At 46.5% G+C, this 23,117-nt stretch overlaps 1 pseudogene; it reads left to right on the forward strand.

The window, feature by feature from the left end:
* Nucleotides 1-7,325: 7,325 nt before the first annotated feature.
* LOC137901079 (myosin-7-like) lies at nucleotides 7,326-20,661 on the forward strand (annotated as a pseudogene).
* Nucleotides 20,662-23,117: the final 2,456 nt, after the last annotated feature.

A 23,117-nucleotide genomic window follows, 5' to 3' on the forward strand; every position in this document is an offset into this window, starting at 1 on the left:
GTTTAAATATATATGAAGCTGCCTTGGAATAAAGTTCAGACGCTTCAGGCTTTCAGATCTGCGCTGCAGCTGTAACGTCAGGGCTTGTCCTGTAGGGGGCGCCACCAGACCGCCTCTATATCGCCTCTCAGGCTACCCTGGCCCACACTCTGATGACATCAAAGTCCAACACAACCATCCCTTCCAAACAGGCACCGAAGCGGGCTCTGACTAATGCCTGACTCTGTGTCTGTCGCAGGTGATAGTCGTGGCCTGTCTATAGAGATGGGACAACATAAGGTTCTTGCTTTCTACACTGGACTCTATCGAACGGATTCTAGAACTGACTCAAGAACAGGCTCTAGGATTGACTTTATATCTGACTCAAGATTTGACCCAAGATTAAGAACATGTGTGACAGATGCAGCATTTTACAAAAACAAATGTCTGCGTACACCTCTCGCGGGCCACAAAAAATGACTTGGAGTGCCACATTTGGCCCCCGGGCCTTGAGTTTGACACATGTGCCCTAAATGAACAACATTTATTGGAAGACATGGAAGCAAGAGGGGTGATTATATCACGTGGCCTGGGGGCTCTCAGTTAGCTCACTTCTCACCAACAAATCAGACTGAAGTCTCACTTGAGAGAGAGAAAACAAACGAATGAACGTCACCTGTACTTTATCCGCAAAACCCTGAAACACGAGCGGGTCAATCTGGAATCCATATGGAAGTAAATCTGTGCCATCAGGGTTTGAATCTGAATTTCTAACACTTCAGATTCAAACTCTGATGGCACAGATTTACTTCCATAGATCTCCTTCCGCATTTACCTTCTGTTCAGGTAAAAACTCGAAAAGTTGAGCGTGGTGACGTCCAAAATAGATTGGACTCTGACTGGGTAAATAAATTGGATAAATAAATGTGTTTTTATACAGGGTGACCGCATAAAAACACATGTAAACAAGAAGCTATAAACTCCTGAAGAAAACCGTAAAACCTTTGGTGAAACAGGTCAAACCATTTAACAAAGCAAGAAAACCACAAATAAAACGTACAAACCACTGACTTGAATTAGATGATGTCACCACATCACATCAGTGTGTGTGTATGTGTGCGTGTGCGTGTGCGTGTGTGTGCAGAGCAGTAGGATTTCTGAGCTTTGCTGTGGAGCCTTGGTGGAATGCAGCTCCAGCTGTTCACTGCAGCTGCTAGCGCTGTTAGCTTCAGGGAGGAGTGGCCAAAAGCTGAACAGAAACAGATTGATGAAGAATCTCTGGGGAAAAAAAATAAATGATCTTTAATGTTACAATCTAAAAACGAGCCCTGACCTAGCATCGCCTTATAAGAATTTATGCTACTTTAAAAACACCCTGTCACACCTGTATGGTATACAGACGAAGCACTCTATGCTGTGATTGGTCAGGATTTACACCGAACTCTGTGGAGGGGTGGAGCCAGGAAACACACATTCAATATTTACTCACATCTGAGATGATTTGAACATCTAATCACTGTTTCTATGATTGCATCATGTGTGTGCGTGTGCGTGTTTGTGTGTGTGTGTGTGTGTGTGTGTGTGTGTGCGTGTGTGTGTGTGTAATTCTGAGTGGCAGCGAGGGTGGGAGTTGAAGGGACTAGATCAGGGTTCCTTTGGCGTCTCCCTGTTGTCCAACTAAAATAAATGTATAGCATCTGCCCATTGTTCTCTCTGTGTGTGTCTGTGTGTGTGTGTGTGTGTGTGTGTGTGTGTGTGTGTGCGCGCGGTATGACAGGTGTGTGAGAGTGAGCCGGGCTCATGTGTAGCAGGTTTAAGCGGTTTTATGTTGGTATTAGCACTCATCTCAGGCCGTGTGAAGAGTTACGGTCGGCTGCCCTCAGCTATTATTACGCATCAAGTTTTATTCAGTCTGAGCTGCTGCTGTGTGCAGATGGGCGGAGTCTTGGTATACCTGATGGCGGGGGGGTTGGGGGTGGGGCTCAGGTACTGGACTCCAGAACCAACCTACTAAGAACTGGTTGATGAGGGAAGACCCCTGCAGGTCTCATGATGCGATGCTGCTTCATGTCACCATCACACACACACACACACACACACACACACACACACACACACCATCCTGGTTACACAATAAATGTAAACAATGAAGGGTGGACTGTTTCTGATAACGTGAAAGATAACTTCCCTGTTAGCAGCAGCAGCTAATGTTAGCATTTCTGCATCCAGTGCTGCGTTTGTTCAAGGAGATTCGGCAACTTCGTGACATCAGCATGCAATTAATGAACTGGACGAGTCGTTAAGAGTTAATTAGGCTTTTCTTCACAGTCTTGTATCATTGGAGCAATTTTAGTTAGCGTGTTGCTAACCTGCCGTGTTTTCCTGCAGCTGATCGATCAGGTGACGCTTGAAGGAAGCAACAGGATGATTATTATGGGATAGATGTGGAGTTCCTGCACCACATGGCCTCCGAATTACGTCTCCAGAGGGTGCACAAGCTGGAACACTGGCTGCACACCGGTAGCATTCACCAGCGCTGTTCAATGGAGAAGCTCCAGACAAGTAGGAGGAATTCTAAATACTCGAGTAGACATACTCAGTTACATTCCACCATTGTTCGCAGCGCAGCATTAGACGCCATGTGGGAAAATCAGGTCTCCATTATTACGGGTGCATGAGTCAGAGTTCAGGCTTCACACAAAGTTGCTGTGGATCAGAGAGAATCAGCAGAGAGACAACTGGAAGGCAGACGGACAGAGAGAAAGACCGGAACAATGAAACAAAACGAAAATAAACTACGAAATCAACAGCGCCAAACAGTCAGGACCCCTCCCACTGCAGCCCCACCCAAACCCCAGGGGACGGGACGGGTCGGGACGGGACGGGACGGGACGGGACGGGTCGATGGTTTGATAAAAGGGCTCCTGTTAAATACGGTTCATGATGATATGAGAAAAACTTGTTTGCGTTTTGGGATCTGCTGGTCAGGTTCCACAACACACCCCTCCCCATTCACTAACTAACTGAACAGAGCTCTCCACAGACAGACGCAGACACAAAGTTTAAACAAAACATTTTAAGTGGCACCCCAGAAGCTCTCCCCCTCAGAGAACGAGTCTAATCCAGCGTGTTTCCATTGAAACAAAAGAAATTACAATCACAAAGAGGCTCCAAATATCAAAGATAAAAATCAGATCTGCTCCGGAAGCAAAAGCTTCCACTAGAACGAGCTGCATTCCATCGTGTAACCATGGCAACGTAAATACATCTCTAAGCTGCAAAAGACATACGTTTCTGTAATGATCAATGAATGTATGCTCCAAAAACCAAACCCACTGCTAGATTCTCCTCCCTCCTGAACTGGGATGAGGAGGAGAAAAGGGGGAATGGAGGTGAAGGAAAAGAAATGACAATCTGACCTGGTAAAACAGAAAGAGGTTATGAACACATAAACTCAGCCAATCAGCAGGCATGTGTTCAGATCTCAGAAACCCGCTTCAGTTATTTATCCTGTCAGAGAGAAGGACAGCTGATGTACGGATGGATGGAGAGACGGAGGACAGAAAGACAGCTGGCAGGGATGGGAGGATGGATGGACGGAGGGCTTACAGGGAAATGTGTGGCGAATCAGCAGCAAGTCTGAGTAAACCTTTATTTTTAAAACACAAAAGGCTCAGCCAATCAGAGAGCAGTTTAAAGAAATCATCAATCAATCAATCGATCAACCAACCACCCAATCAATCAACCAGGGGTGATAAAACTTTTCTTTTGAACCGGCTGCATTCATACAGCTGATCAATAATGGTATGTAGCTTAATGTTAAATTCTTATTTTGATAAGAGGGCGGAGCCACTTCAGGGTTTACATAATAAGGACACCATACTTGTACAACAACAAGTTCTTGACATCATCATGAAATAATATTCCTGGTCACGTCAGTGTTTGATAACTGGACTTTTACACATTCACGTTAGCTTAGCATTTTTACCAGCAGCCAGGTAGCAACTCTTTGATTGGCCCACATGCAGGCATGAATATCTAGTAGTATAATATATATTATATCGGCTCATGGACGGACACTCGCAGCAATGATCACTCAGCTGTGATTGGACAATGGTGGGCTAGGGGTGTGGTTACTTTCATAGACAAACACTCCAAACCGGGTCTGTTGTGACAGACTCAACGCCATATCAAGTCATTTTAGGGACACGCAGGTTGGCAGGGAGGTCCTGAGGCCAGGAGGGATCTATTAATCAGTAAAATTAGATGCTGGAACAGAACCGGCCTCGCTGCTCCGAAGCGGACGGCAACAGCTGATCGGGGCAGATTCACGGGCCGCGAGACGAGTTGTTGTTCTGCGAGGATTAAACAATGAAAATAACTTCATGTTAAAGTTGAACCCTTCCAGTACAAACCCGCAGCAGATCTACGGATCGAACGGAACCCGCCGCGGAGAACTTAAACACGACAGCACGCCGCTGCCGTAATCCTGGCGGGGCTTATCGACTGTTAGCGTCTGATCACCGGGGGGGAGGGGGGGGCTATGATGGGGTAAAAGGCCAGTGTCCAAGGGCTGATCAATGATCCAGACCCAGCTAGATGAACCAATGATCAAATTACATCAGAACACTTTAAATATATCAATCCTGCAACGCTGCAGGTGTTTCTGCATATAAGGAAGGAGGGAGGGATGAGTCCATGTCAGGAGACAGAGGTAAAATCCAGACAGAATGACAGAAACAGAAAAAGAGGATAAGAGTAAGTTTCCATAAATAAGTCATGGATACGGGATGAGAGAGACCCCAGAGGGGTGAGGCGGGAGAACAGAGGGGTGAGGCGGTACCTTTAGTTCGGACCACAGCAGGCCTTTTACGTCTGTCCAACGAGCCCGGTTTGACCAATCAGATGCGGCGCTGGAGGTCACATGCTTCACAGGGAGGTTATAAATTGAACTGATGCTCTGTTGTCCTAGACAACCGGTCCAACCACGCCGCAGCAGGACCAGAACCCCTCCCCCCCCTCCCCGGCACAGTGAGTACTCTTTCCTGGTTCTGTTGCTGGAGATCAGCGTCCTGGTCTTTAGAAGTGTGTCTCCAGGGTGGTTCTGGAAGAGAACCGGTACAGAGCTCAGGATGGTGGCGTCTGGACTCTGGAGCAAACTAAACGTTACAGGTGTGATCCGGAGTTCTGCAGAAGGTGGACCTCAGAACCAGGTTCGGCTGACGGCAGCCCACCCTCCTCAGCCAATCCAGCAGAACCAGGAACAATATAGACTGTTGTTGTAGTTTGATGAGTCCCAGATTTATTGATTAGGTATTTAAAACGGAGTGTAATATTTTATTGATTTAGTTACTTTTAACAGCTGACTTTTAGCTCACCTGACCCCGCCCCTCCGCAACATTTAGCATCGAACTGTTTTTGCGTAATCGTGCTGATCAACCAACCAACCGGAGAGCATGACCTCATTAGTGGAGGTTATGAGGTCATTAACTGATCAATCAGCTGTCATTATCATTGATCGACCCGCCACTCTAGATATTGTCATGTCGACAAAAACTGAAATTAAAATTCTGAATGCACAACTTTTATTGGCCGACCAATACCGTGTGTGACCACGCCCTGATGCTGGTCCACACGTATGACGCCGTCACCAAAGCTTTTCCCCAGTAAGGCTAACCTCTGATGAAGAGGAAGAGGAGCGGGCTTCATCTGTGTCTGAGTTAAAGTTAAGGCGTGATCACAGTCCCATTGTGATTGGTTATATTTACCATCAGGGTTTGTCCTGGCGGCAGGTTTGTGGGTGTGACTCGCCAGGGAGGGGCGTGACCTTTCAGACGGAGCCTCTCTGAGCTGATGAGCAGCTGTTAGCTTTGCCTCAAATCCCGGCTAATGGCGTTCCAGTCTGCTGACATCATGGCTAAGTTTGACAGCTAACGAGCTGAAGTCTATTTTCTTGGTTCTCTTCTTTTTCACCATTTTCATCCTGAAGTCTGATTGGCTGAAAGGAATAATTGGTTCATATCTGACCAATCAAATGCAGGGCAGGGCGGGGTCATGGCGTTGCCGTAGCATCATTGCTAAATTGCTGGAAGTATATACTTCTTGGCTGTGAATGTAATGTGGTTCATCCGCTGCAGAAAGTAGTTCCTTTAAGCTTCTCATCTGGAAGGGGCGTGGCCCTGAGTGACGGGAGGACAAATGAGATTTAGAGGTAAATTATTTCTGTTTACAGCTTCTTATTCTTCTTATTTTAACAACATCCATTGTTACCTGAGGCAGAAGCTGCATTGGGAAAACATAAAACTCAGAAGACAAACAACGATCAGAAACTCCTCCGCGGCACTAAACCTCTCAGTTCTTTATAATCCGGTCTGACGGTGGCTAAACATGGAAGTAGCATTCTGGGGAGACCTGGAACAAATTCAAGTTTGAGATATGTTTCTTGATGGACCTTCAGGAACCTTCGAGAACCCAACAGAAGCTGTGTTTTGTGTTCAGATGCCTAATTTAAGAGAAATGAAGGAGTTTGGAGGAGCTGCTTACTTCCTTCGTCTCACCAACTTGGAGCAACTGGCTGCCAAAACTCTGGCCTTCGACGGTACGAACACCTCATCATTTATATTTAAAATAAAATGTACACCTCTACAGGTAAGGGTGTGAGCTGAGTTCAGACAGACAAACACTATCCAGTCCGGTGCATCCCTAATCCAGTCCAAAAACAGAACCATCATGTCTTATTTCATCTACTAAAAGTAACTTAAACCTTTTATTTTAGATTCAGAGGAGTAGTTACTATAAAATGCATCACATAACTTAAATCATTTCTAAGAGAAAAAGTTTTCATTCTTGCCAACATCAGATTTTCCCACACTGATCAATAATCTTTGTATGGGATCCTCAGGTAAGAAGCGGGTTTGGGTGCCTGATGAAGTGGACGCCTACGTGGAGGTAGAGATTAAGGAGCTGAACGGAGACAAGACCACCGTGGAGACCAAGGATGGACGGGTTAGCTCATACTCAGCTAATGCTAGTGGATAGATTTTTAGAATAAGGAGCTCTTTTTAATGACATTTTTTCTCAAAATAAACTCATTTTTTCTTAGAATAATAATTTCTTTGATTATGAGGAAAATGTTTCAGAAATTTAAGGTAATTTCTCCTCATAAGATTTTTCTTCTCTCATTATTTCAATAATATGACTGTATGTCTTCAGAATTAACTTTTCATTCATCGAATCAACGTGTTTTTGAACTGAGCCCTTTCAGTTTCAGTCCTGACCAGTGATGCTGAAACTTTGAGTCCAATCCATTTCAGTTTCTGGTCGTGAAAGAAAGCGACATCCAGCCAATGAACCCCCCCAAGTTTGACATGATGGAGGACTTGGCCTCGCTGACTCAGTTGAACGAGGCGTCGGTCCTCTTCAACCTGAAGAGGAGATATTCCATGTGGCTGATCTACGTCAGTCTTTACTTTCACAGCGCTGATTTGTTTGTATTATTATTATCATTTACAATGTTTATATTATATATAATATTGTCCTGTGTCTCAGACCTACTCTGGACTCTTCTGTGTGACGATCAATCCCTACAAATGGCTGCCGGTCTACACTAAGGATGTGATCGCAGCCTACAAAGGGAGGCGTCAGAACGAGACCCCGCCCCACATCTACTCGGTGTCTGATAACGCCTACGTCGCCATGCTGCAGAGTGAGATGCCTCTGACCTTTGACCTCTAACATTAGCCATTCAGTTGGCATTAGCCCTCAAAGCCTTCTTCCAGAAAAAGATGTATACATTTCAGTGTCATTATTTTGTGCCAACTAGTCAAGATTTCTGGTACATAAAGATAACCAAGTAGTTTAGTTTGAAATGTAAACTAGTGGTAATGTTACCTAAAACCAATCAAATAGCTTACACCACCACAGCTAACTGAATATTTGTATTTTGTAAATTACATTTTGTAAAATAAATAAATAAAATGTAATAAGGTAACAAAATATATTTGGTATCCAAGTGTAATCTGGATATAAATCAGAACAGCCAGTCAAGCTGCCACAGCTAACTGTTTAGCCGTGCTGCTAATCGCTTTTTATCCTGCTAGTTTTTAAATGGCTTCTTTTTCCTCCACAGACCGTGAGAACCAGTCGATGCTGATCACGTGAGTCGGAGCGACAGCTGCTTTCATTTCATATTCAGACCAACAAATGTCATAATGAAAAACATCAAATGTAAATTTGGCCAGTTAGAATTTGAATTTAGAGTTGGTCTTGAACAGCTGCAGCAGTAAATTGTAACTAGAATATATAATAGAAATAACTGCATGATGACGAAATGAATATTTTGTCCCAAAACCTGAAATGATGGCTTGTGAAATCACAACTCCTCATGTGGACAGACAGTGTTGACCCGGGAGTGGGTTTAAACATTCTGATGTCACTAGAGGTGTGGAATATTAAAGATAGAATGGCTTCCGGGTTACAAATTATGCATCTCTTCTTTCGTCCAACTAGAGGGGAGTCAGGTGCAGGAAAGACAGTGAACACGAAGAGGGTGATTCAGTACTTTGCCATCGTTGCTGCTTTGGGAGAAACTGTGAAAAGACAAGTGAGTCTCCTTTATTTTTATTTGTACGTCGTTGCTGTTGTTGAAATAAAGAATTTTCTCTCATAACCTCATCGTCTGCCTCAGAGTAACGGCTCCCTGGAGGACCAGATCATCGAAGCCAATCCGGCCATGGAAGCATTCGGCAATGCCAAAACCATCCGCAATGACAACTCCTCTCGCTTTGTGAGTCCAGTGAAGTCATGGCGAGGAGCTGAAGGACTGCTCTTGTGCTGTTAGTGTGTTAGAACCACTGTGTTTGTGTCTCAGGGAAAGTTCATCAGGATTCATTTTGGGCGGACCGGGAGGCTGGCGTCCGCCGACATCGACATCTGTGAGTCATGGCTGTCAGATTTCATCGCTAATTTAATTTGTTTATGTTGCAATTTGAGTGCAATTTGGTGTAAGAGCTAAACTTAGCAACAGAGAGCAGGTTAACAGAACTTGCCATCGCATCAAACCGCTGTGAACACTTGTTTTACCAGTGCCTTTCTTATTCCACATATAGACCTTCTAGAAAAGTCCAGAGTTGTGTTTCAGCAACCAGGAGAGAGAGGCTACCACATTTTCTATCAAATCCTGTCTAATCAAAAGCCGGAGCTACAAGGTAAACCCACTGCCCGCCAGATCCCGACCAATTACAAACCAGTATCAACAGCAACAGTATTTATGAACCCAAACTGAAAGTTAATGAACCATCGTCTTGTTCTGGTCGGCAGGCATGCTTTTGGTGAGCACCAACCCCTACGACTACCACTTCTGCTCCCAGGGGGAAACTAAAGTAGAAGGCATCAACGATGCGGACGAGCTGAATCTCACGGACGTAAGGAACGCACTCCTCGTCACCAAAGACACGCGCGGCCCTCAGCCAACACTCTGTGTAACCTCTTCACACATGTGCAGCACGCCATGGACACGCTGAGCTTCACGCAGGAAGAGAAGTACGGCTGCTATAAGATCGTCGGGGCCATCATGCACTTTGGGAACATGAAGTTCAAGAAGAGGCAAAGGGAGGAGCAGGCCGATGCCGACGGCACAGAGAGTAAAGGGCACCTCGGCGTGTGATCTGTTCACTCTGAATGACTTGTGAAGTTAGCATAGCAGGCTAGCTTTATTAAAACGACAGTGTTTTTGATTGGGTATGTGATGTGTGTTGAGGTTTGGATAAGGCCGCGTTCTTGATGGGCATCAGTTCCGCTGACCTGCTGAAGGGACTCCTGAACCCTCGAGTCAAAGTCGGCAATGAGTTCATTGTTAAAGGACAGACTGTCGAACAGGTAACTGATCGATCCCTCAATCGGGGTCTCAGGTCTATGCAGCATTAGATTAATCTCCGACTGGACTTGATTGGTGTTTGTGCTGTAGGTCAACTTTGCGGTGGCGGCCCTAGCCAAAGCCACATACAACCAAATGTTTAAGTGGCTGGTGGATCACATCAACGCGTCCTTAAACACTCCTCTGCCTCGCCAGTACTACATCGGCGTCCTCGACATTGCCGGCTTTGAGGTGTTTGAGGTAAGAACAGGATAGTCATCAATTCAGGTGGCGAGGTGGAGAATACATCAGAACCTACATCGATGTGCGGTTTCTTTTCCTGCAGTTCAATAACTTTGAGCAACTGTGCATCAACTTCACCAATGAGAAGCTGCAGCAGTACTTCAACCACCACATGTTCATCCACGAGCAGGAAGAGTACAAGTTGGAGGGCATTGAGTGGACCTTCATAGACTTCGGTCTGGACTTGCAGAACTGCATAAACCTCATAGAGAGGGTGTGTGCTCCTTTTACTTATTTATTCTCAACAATGTCCTCAAAGGAAATATAGGAATCAAACGAATGAATGAATTTTGTTTTTTTTTAGCCCTTGGGCATTCTGTCCATCCTGGAGGAGGAGTGCATGTTCCCCAAAGCCACAGACCAAAGCTTTAAAACCAAACTCTATGACAACCATCTAGGAAAGTCGCCCAATTTCCAGCGGCCACGTCCAGACAAGAAACGCAAATACGAGACACACTTCGAGGTGGTTCACTACGCTGGAGTGGTGGGTATCAGCTAATATTCTTTTGGAGATGTTGCTTATGTTTGAACTGGCAGTCCAACCTCAACTCTGGAGGTTGAACTTTTGGTTTATTCTGTCAGAACTACTAATTACTTTTTGGCCGGTTTTGGTTGAAAACATCTGGAAAATCACAAAGATTTATTGGTTGTGTGGTACAACCATGAAATACTTTGCGTCAACTGCATTCGCGCAGTAAGATGTGTTCTTCATAGTTTTAGTAGCATGTTAATCGTTAAAAGACGAGAGTAGAGGACCTAGAATAGACCCTTGAGGAACCCTGGATCGACACAATGGAATTATTCCAAGAATCATACCTTCCTCTGTTTGGTCAGATATGGTTGATGTTGATGTCACAAGTTGCCCTCACTGTAGGTGCCGTACAATATCACCGGTTGGCTGGATAAGAACAAAGATCCTCTGAATGAGACGGTGGTGGCTCTGTTCAAGAAATCCTCCAACAAACTAATGGCTGCGTTTTATGCAAGTTACATCAGCGCAGAGATGGGTAACTAGAGAAAAAAGAGTTTTAAGAAATACAACCGAGTATGTTGACAGGAGTATAATTAAGTACTATTCATGTTCCAGCCTCTGACCCGAAAGCTGAGATCAAACTCCGGAGGAGGAAAGCAGCTTCCTTCCAAACGGTTTCACAGTTACACAAGGTGAGTGTGCCGTGCCTGACCGACACCGTGACACATGCATCTATTGAACAGCTTAATTGTCAGAGCATCCATGCCTTTATGAGAAAGTGAATGGCCCACGGTGCTTTTATAAAGGGACCTTGATTGACTGTGATAGACTGAGACTGCCATTTCGATAGTTTACAATTTTGAAAGTTGTTCTGAAATACAGGAGAACCTGAACAAGCTGATGGCCAATCTCCGCAGCACTCAGCCTCACTTCGTCCGCTGCATCATCCCCAATGAAACCAAGAGACCAGGTAACCAAACGGCTGAAGCGGCAAAGCTCTGCTAAACCATCTGTGTGGTCTACATACATCATGCATTCAGGACATATACAACTTCTCTTTATTTGTTTAACGGTGTTTAATTCAAAGGTGGGTTTGGGGGGGGAGGGAAACAGTCAGACCACACCTCATGGACACCAACATAGGTGCTGGTTAAGAAACAACTTCCCCAGTGTGACACCAGCAATGATACTTGTTTGCTGGACTGCACTGCATAGACAATGGAGCCCATGGGTTCCATGGTGATGCCCCCCATGATCGGAGGTCATGGATCTGCCTCCAATCCGAGACTCTCCTCTCAAACTCACAACAAAACACATTAGAAACATTTTGATCATATACGATGACAAACAGCTTGGAAACGTAATCTTCCTGATGGAGGTAAAAACCAAACAAAGTAAAGGATGACTCTAAATGATCAAAATAAGACACTGGTGTCTCTTCCAGGAGTAATGGATTCCTTCCTGGTCCTCCATCAGCTGAGGTGTAACGGCGTCCTGGAAGGGATCAGGATTTGCAGGAAAGGCTTTCCAAACCGTATCATGTATGCCGAGTTTAAACAACGGTCCGTCCCCAAACCGAACCAAATAGAAACCACAGTTCATATTTCAGCTCTGGGCCAATAAGGGATTCTCTCTTTAATAAATCCTTTCCTTTCTCAGTTACCGCATCTTGAATCCCGCCGAGATCCCAGAAAACTTGTTTGTTGACAGCAGGAAAGCTGTGGAGAAACTGCTGTGTTCTTTGGCCATAGATCATAGCCAGTACAAGTTTGGACACACTAAGGTACCTCCACAAGACCACCACCAGGGTCTCAAAGGAGAAGATATCATGTCGTTATGTTCAGATACCCCTACTCGTAGTACTTTGTGGTCTCCCCTCAGGTGTTCTTCATGGTGGGTTTGTTGGGTCAGCTGGAGGACATGAGAGACGAGCGCTTGTCTCAGATCTTCACCATCGTTCAGGCCATTGCCAGGGGGAAGCTGATGAGGATGGAACGAGAAAGGATGCTGATGCAAAGGTAAATGTTGACAATCAGTCCAGCAAATAGTCGGACCCCCCCCCCCCTCCCCAAAGAAACCATCAGCTGGCATCTAACCCGGCAGGGAACAACTACAAACCCGTTATCTCAGCTGGTTTTTATCCTATTTGTTAGCATATAGCGGCTAAAGTAGTAAAAATAATGCTGCCCCCTGCCCTGCTGTTTATCATGTGCCCACCCATCCCAGACCGGAAAGTTTGTCGAGTAATGTTTCTGGGCTCTAAAGACGAGTGTTTGCTTCTCCTCAGGGAGTCTGTAACGGTGATCCAGTTCAACCTGAGATCATTCTTCACCGTAAGGAACTGGCCCTGGATGATGATGTTCTTTAAGATCCGCCCTCTGCTCAGGAGCGCTCAGGTGGAGAAAGAGCTGGCTGCTCTCAATGAAGATTTCAGAAAACTGAAAGAAGCCTATGACAAGTGTGTTCACACATCTGACCAGGTTGCCGATGTTTGTTTCGGATGCTGCTCAGCTTGTTATTTCATGCCTCCCACCTTCTTTGGTTGTATTTCAGGTCAGAGGAGACGCGACTGGAGGCAGATGAGCGGCAGGTGGTCTTGGTTCATGAGAAGAATGAATTGTCTCTGCAGCTCCAAGTTGTACGTACAAGTACAAGTTGTACCAACAAAGCAATCTGTCTCTTTGAATAGACACAAGCTTGAGATGGTTACTCTCATTCAAATATTTTGGATACATCACATCCAGCTGCTTGGAGTGAATGTTAGCATCACTGCTGCGTTGGTGGCAATCACGCCGTAACCAAGTTATTCTTTCAATCATCCAGGAGCAGGATAACCTAACGGACGCAGAGGACCGCTGCAAGCAGCTGATCCAGTCAAAAATCGCTCAGGAGTCAAAGCTGAAGGAGGTGCAGGAACGTCTAGAGGATGAGGAGGAGGTCACCGGCAAGCTGATATCCCAAAAACGTCTGCTGGAGGATGAGGTGACATTGCTGAAGAGGGACATGGACGACCTGGAGATGACCCTGGCTAAAGTCGAGAAAGACAGACATGGAATTGAGAACAAGGTAGATCAAGGAACTCCATCACTGCAGGGGTCTTCTGTTTTTTTGGTGACATCGCAGTGGGTGAGTTTGAATGTTTTTTCGCTCCATCCAGGTGAAGAACCTGTCCCAGGAGATGTGTGTTCTGGAAGAATCCATAACCTCTCTGACCCGGGAGAAAGCCAACCTGCAAGAAGCTCACCGGCAGGTCCTCTGTGATCTTCAAGCAGAAGAGGACAAGGTCAACACGCTGGCTAAGGCTAAAGCCCGTCTGGAGCAGCAAGTGGACAATGTAAGACATGTCACCAAGTGTTAAGATAAGGGTCGGATCACAGGTCAGGCATGAAGTGTGGTCTGATTGCAGATGGTTGCCATTAGTTGGTCCTCTGTCCTCCTATTATCATTACGGAAATGTTCTTACTCCAACACTCAACTGACTCTCAAGAAACCCCAATGACATAAAAAAGGACAACACTGACCACCGACTGGTCCCTTAGAACCAACTGAATACCATCAGAAGCACTAAAAGGAGACAGAGAACCCGTTGGAACTTCCATAGACTACAAGAAATACACAGCGGTCAATTCGGATGTCCATTAATTTCCATTAGAATAACTAAAAACTGCTCACTGCAACAAAAAGGAACTCTCAAAGCAAAAAACCTCAAATGTACAGGACCCTTAAAACCTCCTCAATGATTCAGCATCAGAAGTTCCAGAACTTCAATTAAACAGTATATGTAGAACCTGAGGACCCAGAGGACACCTTACCTGAACCTTCATTCTCGAATGACCACCTTATTAACCAATTGAATTATAGTACCACCAGATCACCATCCAAGACCACAAAGACATTCTTACGTGTCCTTTCAGTTATCACTTGTACCAGCTAAAGGACATCTAGCTTATTAATTGGCCATTAAAGCCTCCTAAAGGCAAAAAATGACAAACTCAAGTACCCACAGATACTCCTCCATAAAGACAAACCCTCCACGACGGCCGTCAGATGCTACTAAAGGTTTGAAAGTGTCTTGAAATGTGTGGTTAATTCAAAGGAGGCGCCCTTTCAGGTGCTCTGTTCTACGAGTGTCTCTGGTATATCCACTCCACACAGGTAGAAAGTTCCTTGGAGCAGGAGAAAAAGGCAAGGATGGAACTGGAGCGAAATAAGCGGAAGCTGGAGGGCGATCTGAAGCTATCCATGGAGTCGATAAGGGATCTGGAGAACCAGAAGACGGAACTGGACGAGGGCTTGAAAAGGTGACAAAACACGAGGACCCTCGCGCGAAGGCTTTCACTGAACCAGGATTAAGTACTCCCTCCCGCCCTCCCAGAAAAGACTACGAGCTGGCCCAGCTTCAATCTAAAATGGAGGATGAACAAAGTTTGGTCGCTCAGCTTCAGAAGAAGATGAAGGAGCTTCTGGTTAGTCAGAGCGATCCAGATTGGAACTGTCCGCCCTCCCCAATGGTCCCTTGATTATGGCTAATCATACAGGCCTGTGCTCCATTCCTCAGGCTCGTATTGAGGAGCTGGAGGAGGCGCTGGAGGTGGAGCGAACTTGGCGTGCCAAAGCTGAACATCAAAGGAACGACATCGCCAGAGAGCTGGAGGATCTCAGCGAGAAACTGGAGGAGGTTGGAGGAGCGTCTGCTGCTCAGATCACCCTCAACAGGTCATCACCTCAGCAGAACGCCACATTCTGTCCTATCTTCAGCTCATCAGGCCTAATCAGAGAGTGTTGACAGTGCTAACGTTTAAACACCATGCACTAACTTCCTGTTCTCCAGACTGCATTAGACTTTCTACAGTGGTGAGGAAGATGTGGGCGACGTGGTTTGTTGGTTGAAGAATGTCCAGCGTGTTCCTGAGACTCTTTGTTGTCCGACTCCCTTCATCATAAACCACACCTAAATTATCCAACAGGAAAAAGGAAGCGGACTTCCTGAATATACGGCGGGAGTTGGAGGAGGCGGGACTTCACCACGAAGCAGCAGCCGCCACCTTGAGGAAGAAGCACTCGGACACGGTGGCGGAGCTCAGCAACCAGATTGATTCTCTGCAGAGAACCAAACAGAAGCTGGAAAAGGAGAAGGTGGAGATCCGGCTGGAAGCGGATGACCTGGCTGGAAACGTGGAGCAGCTGACCAGGGCGAAGGTGAGAAACGGCAAAGGAGCCTCGATGTTTGTCGTCTAGGAAACGACCCAATGTAAAACCACATGAATGCGTTTGTGTGTAGGTCACTGTGGAGAAGCTGTGCAGGGCCTTCGAGGACCAGCTGAGTGGCAGCAGGAGTAAAGCCGAGGAGCTGCAGCGGCAGCTGGCCGAGGTCTCCACTCTTAAAGCCCGAGCGCTAACAGAGACCAGTGAGCGAACGCATGACCGCTTCCTCCAATCGGGGATCAGATCGGGGAAAAACTGATATCCATCTGTCTAAACTGTTATAGAGCGATTTGGCTATTGACAGCTGATCACGGAAAAGAAATAGACGATATTTCTGATTTGCTGTTCTTCCAGCCGAGTACAGCCGCCGCCTGGAGGAGAAAGAGGTCATGATTGGTCAGCTGCAGCGCTCCAAGGCGGGGATTTGCCAGAACTATGAGGACCTGAAGAGGCAGCTGGAGGAAGAGAGCCAAGTAAGCGAACCCGACGGATATTTAACGCACGTAGATGATTACGGCGAGGAGTCGCGTTCCTCTGATCGCGTGTCCTGTCTCAGGGGCGTGTAGCGCTGGCCCACGCGGTGCAGACGTCCAATCACGACCGCAGCCTGCTCCGGGAGCAACTCGAGGATGAACAAGAGGCCAAGGCTGAACTGCAGAGGGGGCTGTCCAAGATCAACATCCAGGTGGTTCAGTGGAAAACCAAGTATGAGACGGACGCGGTGCAGAAAATAGAAGAGCTGGAGGACGCAAAGTAAGAGTCCAGACAAGACAAGGAGCAAAAACACAAATGGAGAAAAGTGTTAAATGGCGAAATGGCTCGAAAAGTTCTGGTCCTGCTTCATTCAGTCTTTTTTGTCATTTAGGAAGAAGTTAGTGGTCAAACTGCAGACGATTGGAGAAGCGGTGGAGAAGTCCAACACCAAGTCTTCCACACTGGAGAAAACAAAGCAAGGTCTTCAGACAGAGATCGAAGACCTGATGATTGAACTGGAGAGATCCAACGCTGCTGCCGTCGCCATGGACAAGAAGCAGCGCAACTTTGATCAGGTTGGTTAGTAAGAGCGGCCCCAGCCCTCAATGTGGTTCTATCAGACCCGCGGACCGACCCGGCGGCCGCAGCGCGGAGATGAGTCGCGGTTTTTTTGCTCTCTGCAGCTGTTGAGCGACTGGAAGCAGAAGTTCGAGGAGACTCAGACGGAGTTGGACCAATCACAGAGAGAATCCCGCAGCCTCAGCACCGAACTCTTCAAACTGAAGAACTGCTACGTAGAAGCTCTGGACCACCTGGAGACAATCAACCGGGAAAACAAGAACCTGCACGGTATTCTCAGGGGTTCGTGCACCTGATCACAATGTGATTGGCTCTGGTGATGAACGGAACTGAATCATGGGTTCGACTTAAACAGGAAGTAAACCTCACCTTGGGTTTGACCCGCCAATCACCCCCAAACTTGTCCCACTAATGGCGTCACCATACCAGACCAGAGCATTAGCATTACCTACTGCCAATGGTGTTTCTGTTCTTCTCCCGGCTCGTCCCATCGGGGGTTGCCACAGCATGCTTAAGTTTTATGCCTCTGCTTTTATCCGGGCTTGGGACCGGCTCAAGGGAGACACTACCCCGTGCTACTATGATCCTTCATTGGTGTTTCAGTTATTATGATTTAAATGTTTGATCAGTTGATTGTGTTTGGCTACAGAGGAGACCCTGGAGCTGACAGATCAGATCAACCAAGGAGGGAAGACTATCCATGAGCTGGAGAGAATGAAGAAGCTCCTCGATGTGGAAAAGAATGATGTCCGAGCAGCGCTGGAGGAAGCAGAGGTGAGTTCTCTACCTGCTGCACGTGCCTGCAAATACCATCGACCAACTAAACTAGTATACCAATGAACTCTACAAAAAAACAGGGCGCCCTGGAGCACGAGGAGTCAAAGACCTTGAGATTTCAGATGGAGCTGCAGCAGATTAGGACTGACATTGAGCGCAAGATTGCAGAGAAAGACGAAGAAATCACCAACATCAGGTACCAAATAACAAACGCAAGAAATCCAACATCCATCTTCTTATCTTAGTCAGGGTATTCCAGATGTCTTGCGCCCCAGCAAAGGGTTTGAGTTCCTCCTGGAGGATCTCAGGGCATTCCCGATTTAAACAAGACATGTCATTTAGAGTTTTGCAACAGTTTTTTTTTGCTCATCGTGATTTACTTCACAACTTCGGAAACCAAATGGTAATACCAGCGTTGTCCACCAGGCGGAGCCACCAGCAGTCTCTGGATAGCATGCAGACCGGTTTGGAAGCAGAGGTTCGTAATCGCAGTGAGGCAGTCCGTCTGAGGAAGAAAATGGAGGCTGACCTGAACGAGATGGAGATTCAGCTGGGACACGCCAACCGACAGGCGGCGGAGAACCAGAGGATCGTCAGGAACCTGCAGACGAAGGTATAGACTCCTCCCACTCCACCCGCTCATCCAGCAATCAGAGTTCCTGTCCACTGGCTTCCATCCATGTTGTCCATCCAGGCGAAGGAGCAACAGGTGGAGCTGGAAGATAAAGTCCACCTGGCCAATCAGCTTAAAGAACAGATGGTCCTGCTGGAGCGACGCTGTTCACTGATGACGGCTGAGGAGGAAGAGCTGCGTGGAGTCCTGGAACAAACTGACCGCTCCCGCAAGATGGCCGAACATGAGCTGATGGAGGCGGCGGAGAAAGCCAATGTTCTCGCTACGCAGGTAGGACACCACAAATGTCTCATCAGTTCTTTTCCTGACTGAGTCCCTGACTGAGTCCCTCATTGATTGAATCTGTCTCAGAATTCAGGTCTGGTGAGCAGCAGGAGGAAGCTGGAGGCTGATCTGTCGATTCTGACCGGAGAGGTGGAGGAGGCGATACAAGAAAGTCGCAGCGCTGACGGGAAGGCCAAGAAAGCCATCAATGACGTCAGTCCCGACCTCTGACCGGTCAAATTACAATATCATACGAGACGCTGTTGGTTGCATTTTTGTTTTAAACATTTTCCATTGGTCTCTTCTGTTCATTCTCGCAATTTTTTTAATTCAAAGATTTATCAGACAAATAGTCTGGTGTGTTTACCTTTAAATGTCCCCGTGCCTGGACATCAGCAGGACATTAATACCATCTAGCTCATCAGGATCAGAACTGAATTCAAGTTCCAAAAAAACATCTGCATCATCAAAATGTCTGCCGCTGAAACTGCTGCATGTGTCGCCAGGCTGCCCTGATGGCGGAGGAACTGAAGAAGGAGCAAGACGGCAACAGCATGTTGGAAAGGATGCAGAAGAACATGGCGTCCACGGTGAAAGGTAGGAAACCCCCGGAGCACGATGCTGCACGATGGTCGAAATGTTGTCTGAATGATGTGGGAATGATGCAAGATGATGTCCGTCCCTGGCAGAGTTACAAATCAAACTGGAAGAGGCGGAGCAGATGGCGCTGAAGGGAGGGAAGAAGCAACTGAACAAACTGGAGACGAGTGTGAGTACAGAGCGAGCAGGGTGAGAGTGAACCTGAGCAGGTGAGAAAAGTACAACGGCTGTGTCTGCAGGTGAGGGAGCTGCAGACGGAGCTGATGGTGGAGCAGAAGAAAAGCGAGGAGTACCAGAAAGGAGTTCGTCGCCATGAGAGGAAGTATAAAGAGCTGACCTACCAGGTGCAATGACCTCACACGGTGCCGCTTCTGTCGTCCAGGCGTTGGGAGCGTTTTCATTGGTTCTCCTTGTCGTCCTGTAGTCGGAGGAGGACAAGAAGACTCTGCTGAGGATGCAGGACATGGTTGACAACCTTCAGGCAAAAGTCAAGAGCTACAAGAGACAAGCTGAAAACGCTGTGAGTTCGTTAAAACAAAGGCTACGATTGCTTTAACGGGAAACATCACGAATGAAACAATCCGAAACCAAAGGTCTCTACGAGGCTGCTTCATTCATGGGGGGGGGGGGGGGGGGTTCAGAGTCAGACCCTCTGGTCGACCTGAAGACACGAGGTCGTATTTAGGTCCTTAAGTATTCACAGCTGTTGCCGATGATAGAGTGGTGACATCATAATCAGAGCGAAGAGCAGGTAGTAAAACATTTACTCGAACAGGAAGTAGTAATACGGTTCCGCAACTTCTCTATGCTTCTGGGTTGTGGTGTGAGAGGAAGGTGAAGGTATTGCTCAGACGGAGGTGTAGCCGGGTGGAGTTTACAATGGGGTCCTTCTCAGAAGCTAGAGGTCAGGGATTCTCAGTGAGTGCCCACATGTATGCTGGTCTAAGTCAGCCGATCACATGGTCCCACACTGGGAGACAAATCCTGACTCCGCTGTAAGGTTTAATTAAAAGTTGCCGTTCCTCTGTCCGTCCACCAGGAGGAGCAGATGAGCTGCACTGCAGTGCGTTTTAGGAAAGTCCAGCACGAACTGGATGAGGCCGAGGAGAGAGTCGACATAGCCGAGACAAACGTCAACAAGCTGCGGATCCGAGCCCGTGAACAGAGCAGCAAGACCACCTGAGTGAGTTGCCCCAACCGTCAGACGGTTCCTTCTCATTCCAGGATATGCCGATGACACGCTCCTGTTCTTGTGCTTCTGCAGATCGCCGGGTGACGCTGAGCCACCTCTCCGAACACATCCAGGGTGTATTTTTGTGTGCTGTGTGTTTATTTTGATGTGTCCCAGATCCGTTTCTACTTTTCGTCACTGTAAAGCTTTGTAAAAACCGATTTACAGGACGTGCTTGACAGTGGAGGAAGGGTTTGGTTTGGTTACATAGCAGACGGGTGGAAGCCAGAGCATTCAGACATTAGCGGCAGACTGAAGCAGTTTAGCACATCTCCGGGACAAAGCACTGACTCCAGTGTTGGAGTCAGTGCTTTGGACCGTGCGTGTTCATACACCCCTGACTCAAACTCATGCTAACATCTTGTTGTTAGCCTGTTGAAAACATGACATTTTGTTCCTGTCAATGCAGAATTTCAACTCTGTTACACCATAAAACAAATGATAGTGTCATATCTGTCGGGGCATAGTGAGCATAAAGATGATGATCCTGATAGCAGGATGCTAATCTGTTGTCTCATGCTAGCATCCTGCTAACATGCTGAAGTCAGTTTTAGTGCCAATAACTGTCTAAATGTTGACAAATCTGGTTCTGAGAGGTGACGGTGATTGTTGTCATGTCTGCACATCTGATACAAACAGGGAGGTGATGTTCACATTTCCATGGTAACATGCATGTCCATGTTGGGATGGGGTGGACAGATGTGAGAAAGGAGGACTTAGCGCTGCATGTTTTTGATTTGAACATTAACTCAGGTGTGTGAAGTCTCATATAACGCAGAACTCGCTAACAGTTACTGGCCGTTCTTTTAGCATGTAGCTTTTGGTTTTAGGGTTCATTAGCTGCAGGGTAGAGGCAGCTTAACTCCAACGGAACAATCCAGGACCTCAAAGTCTGCCGGACGTCAATGCAGGGCAGCGCCACCTCGTGGTCACAATTCCTCCACGGCTCCATCACAGCAAGAGCTGGACGAAGCACAAGAAGTAAACGTTTTCCTGTTGAGTGGGCCGTCCTGTCAGTATCTGTGGCTGTGGTAAAAATGAGAAATAAAAACCTGCTGGTGTTTATTAGTAATCCCATTTCTTTAAATCTCCTGCTACACCCAAAACAAAAATATGCTCTTTACTGTTGGAGCTGCAGAACTACAATCGCAAAATCAACCTGAAGGGAATGTCCTGTAACCACTTAAAATAATTATTTTACCTACTTCTAGAAAATATTTTTATTTGTGCAAACATAGAATTGATTAATTAATGTCCTTTAAACCCACAAACCAGTAGCATGCTGCTGATTGGTCAGTTAAGGACATGTGACACCCTGTCTAACGAATCTCTAAAGCGGATCTTCGGTTGTACAACCGGACATCGATCTGGTTATAAACCAGATATATTATTAATGGAATAAAGAACTACAAAGTGACATCACAAATATTTATAGAACACTATGCAGATTTCAGCGGTTCTTGTGTGAACTTTGTAACCCTTCAGAATCTGTTCTTGATAAAACAAGCTCAGAGAATTAACTTCAAAACATTTGTGGTTACAGAGAGCAAAGCTTTCTGATTGGTTTTCAACACTTTATTCACAAACTAAATCCAATCACCGAGTCCACAAGCCAGTGGAAGGCTGTACAGGTGTGTTAGATCAGAATCACCTGGCTGCACACACTTTACATCATAAATGCTCCATCTCTGCATTGTCCAATCAAAGTGCTCTGCAGTGTGAGTCCGTCTGGTCCAGAGGTTTAGAAAAAAACAAACACTTAAACATTGACAAATACATTCAAACACAACTTAGCTAGTTGTTAGACAAACGGCGGGTTAATGTCGGCTACGGGCCGGTTCCGACTGTCCTGAAACACTGCTGGAGGAAAACTTGAAAGGCGCGTTACCTCCTGCGTAGGTCCACAGCAGGACGTCATGTCCAGTGCTAAAGAACACTAAAGCATCTACCTAAAAATCCTTTAAATGAACTGTTTGACGTCCAGCCATCAACAAGAGTTCTTCTTGTCGGCCATGCTCTCTGGTTTTTAACAGTCCTTCACTGATCAAATCAGTAATTTTAGGACATCACAGTTCAACAATCCTCGTCTAATTTTGGGAGCACAACTGGATTCTCTGAGGCGGTCTGGACGTTGACGCACATCGGATGTTTGAATATTCAAGTTTTTCCACGGTTCTCGCTCACAAACAGCGAGAAACTCAAATCATGTGTGCAAAATTAATCTGATCCAATAAAGTCGGCAGAAATCAACACTTGAATCCTTGTTTTTACAATCTAGATCTTTGTTCTCTTCGCTGCTGCAGTGTTGCATTGTGGGTACTTACATCAGTCACCAGGTTAGTACAACTGTAGCTCTGTCGTCTGTTAAGCCATCGGTCTCCATGCCAACAACACTCACATTAGTAGAAATGTAAAAAAAAACAAAAAACAAAATGGCATCACATTCACATCAGCAGTGATGTGACAGTTCGATGCAGGCGGTGATGCTTCCATCAAAGATTAGTAACAACAGGAGGAGAAATCCTCCTCAGTCTTTACTGTCTGATAGGAGGGTAAAATGAGGAGGTGTAAAACAAAGATGGCTGCTGGGAGGTCGCCTGGAGAGGAGGAGAGGCTATTCTCCTCTAACAGATGTCACTGCTAGTTCAAGGGTTTTTGTCCATTTGAATATGGCAGCACCCCGCCTCTCACCTGTGGAACAGCTCGGATAGGCTCCAGCAACACCCGTGAGCCGCGAGGCAGGTAA

Source organism: Brachionichthys hirsutus, chromosome 2, assembly GCF_040956055.1.
Source record: "Brachionichthys hirsutus isolate HB-005 chromosome 2, CSIRO-AGI_Bhir_v1, whole genome shotgun sequence".
Classification (NCBI taxonomy): domain Eukaryota; kingdom Metazoa; phylum Chordata; class Actinopteri; order Lophiiformes; family Brachionichthyidae; genus Brachionichthys; species Brachionichthys hirsutus.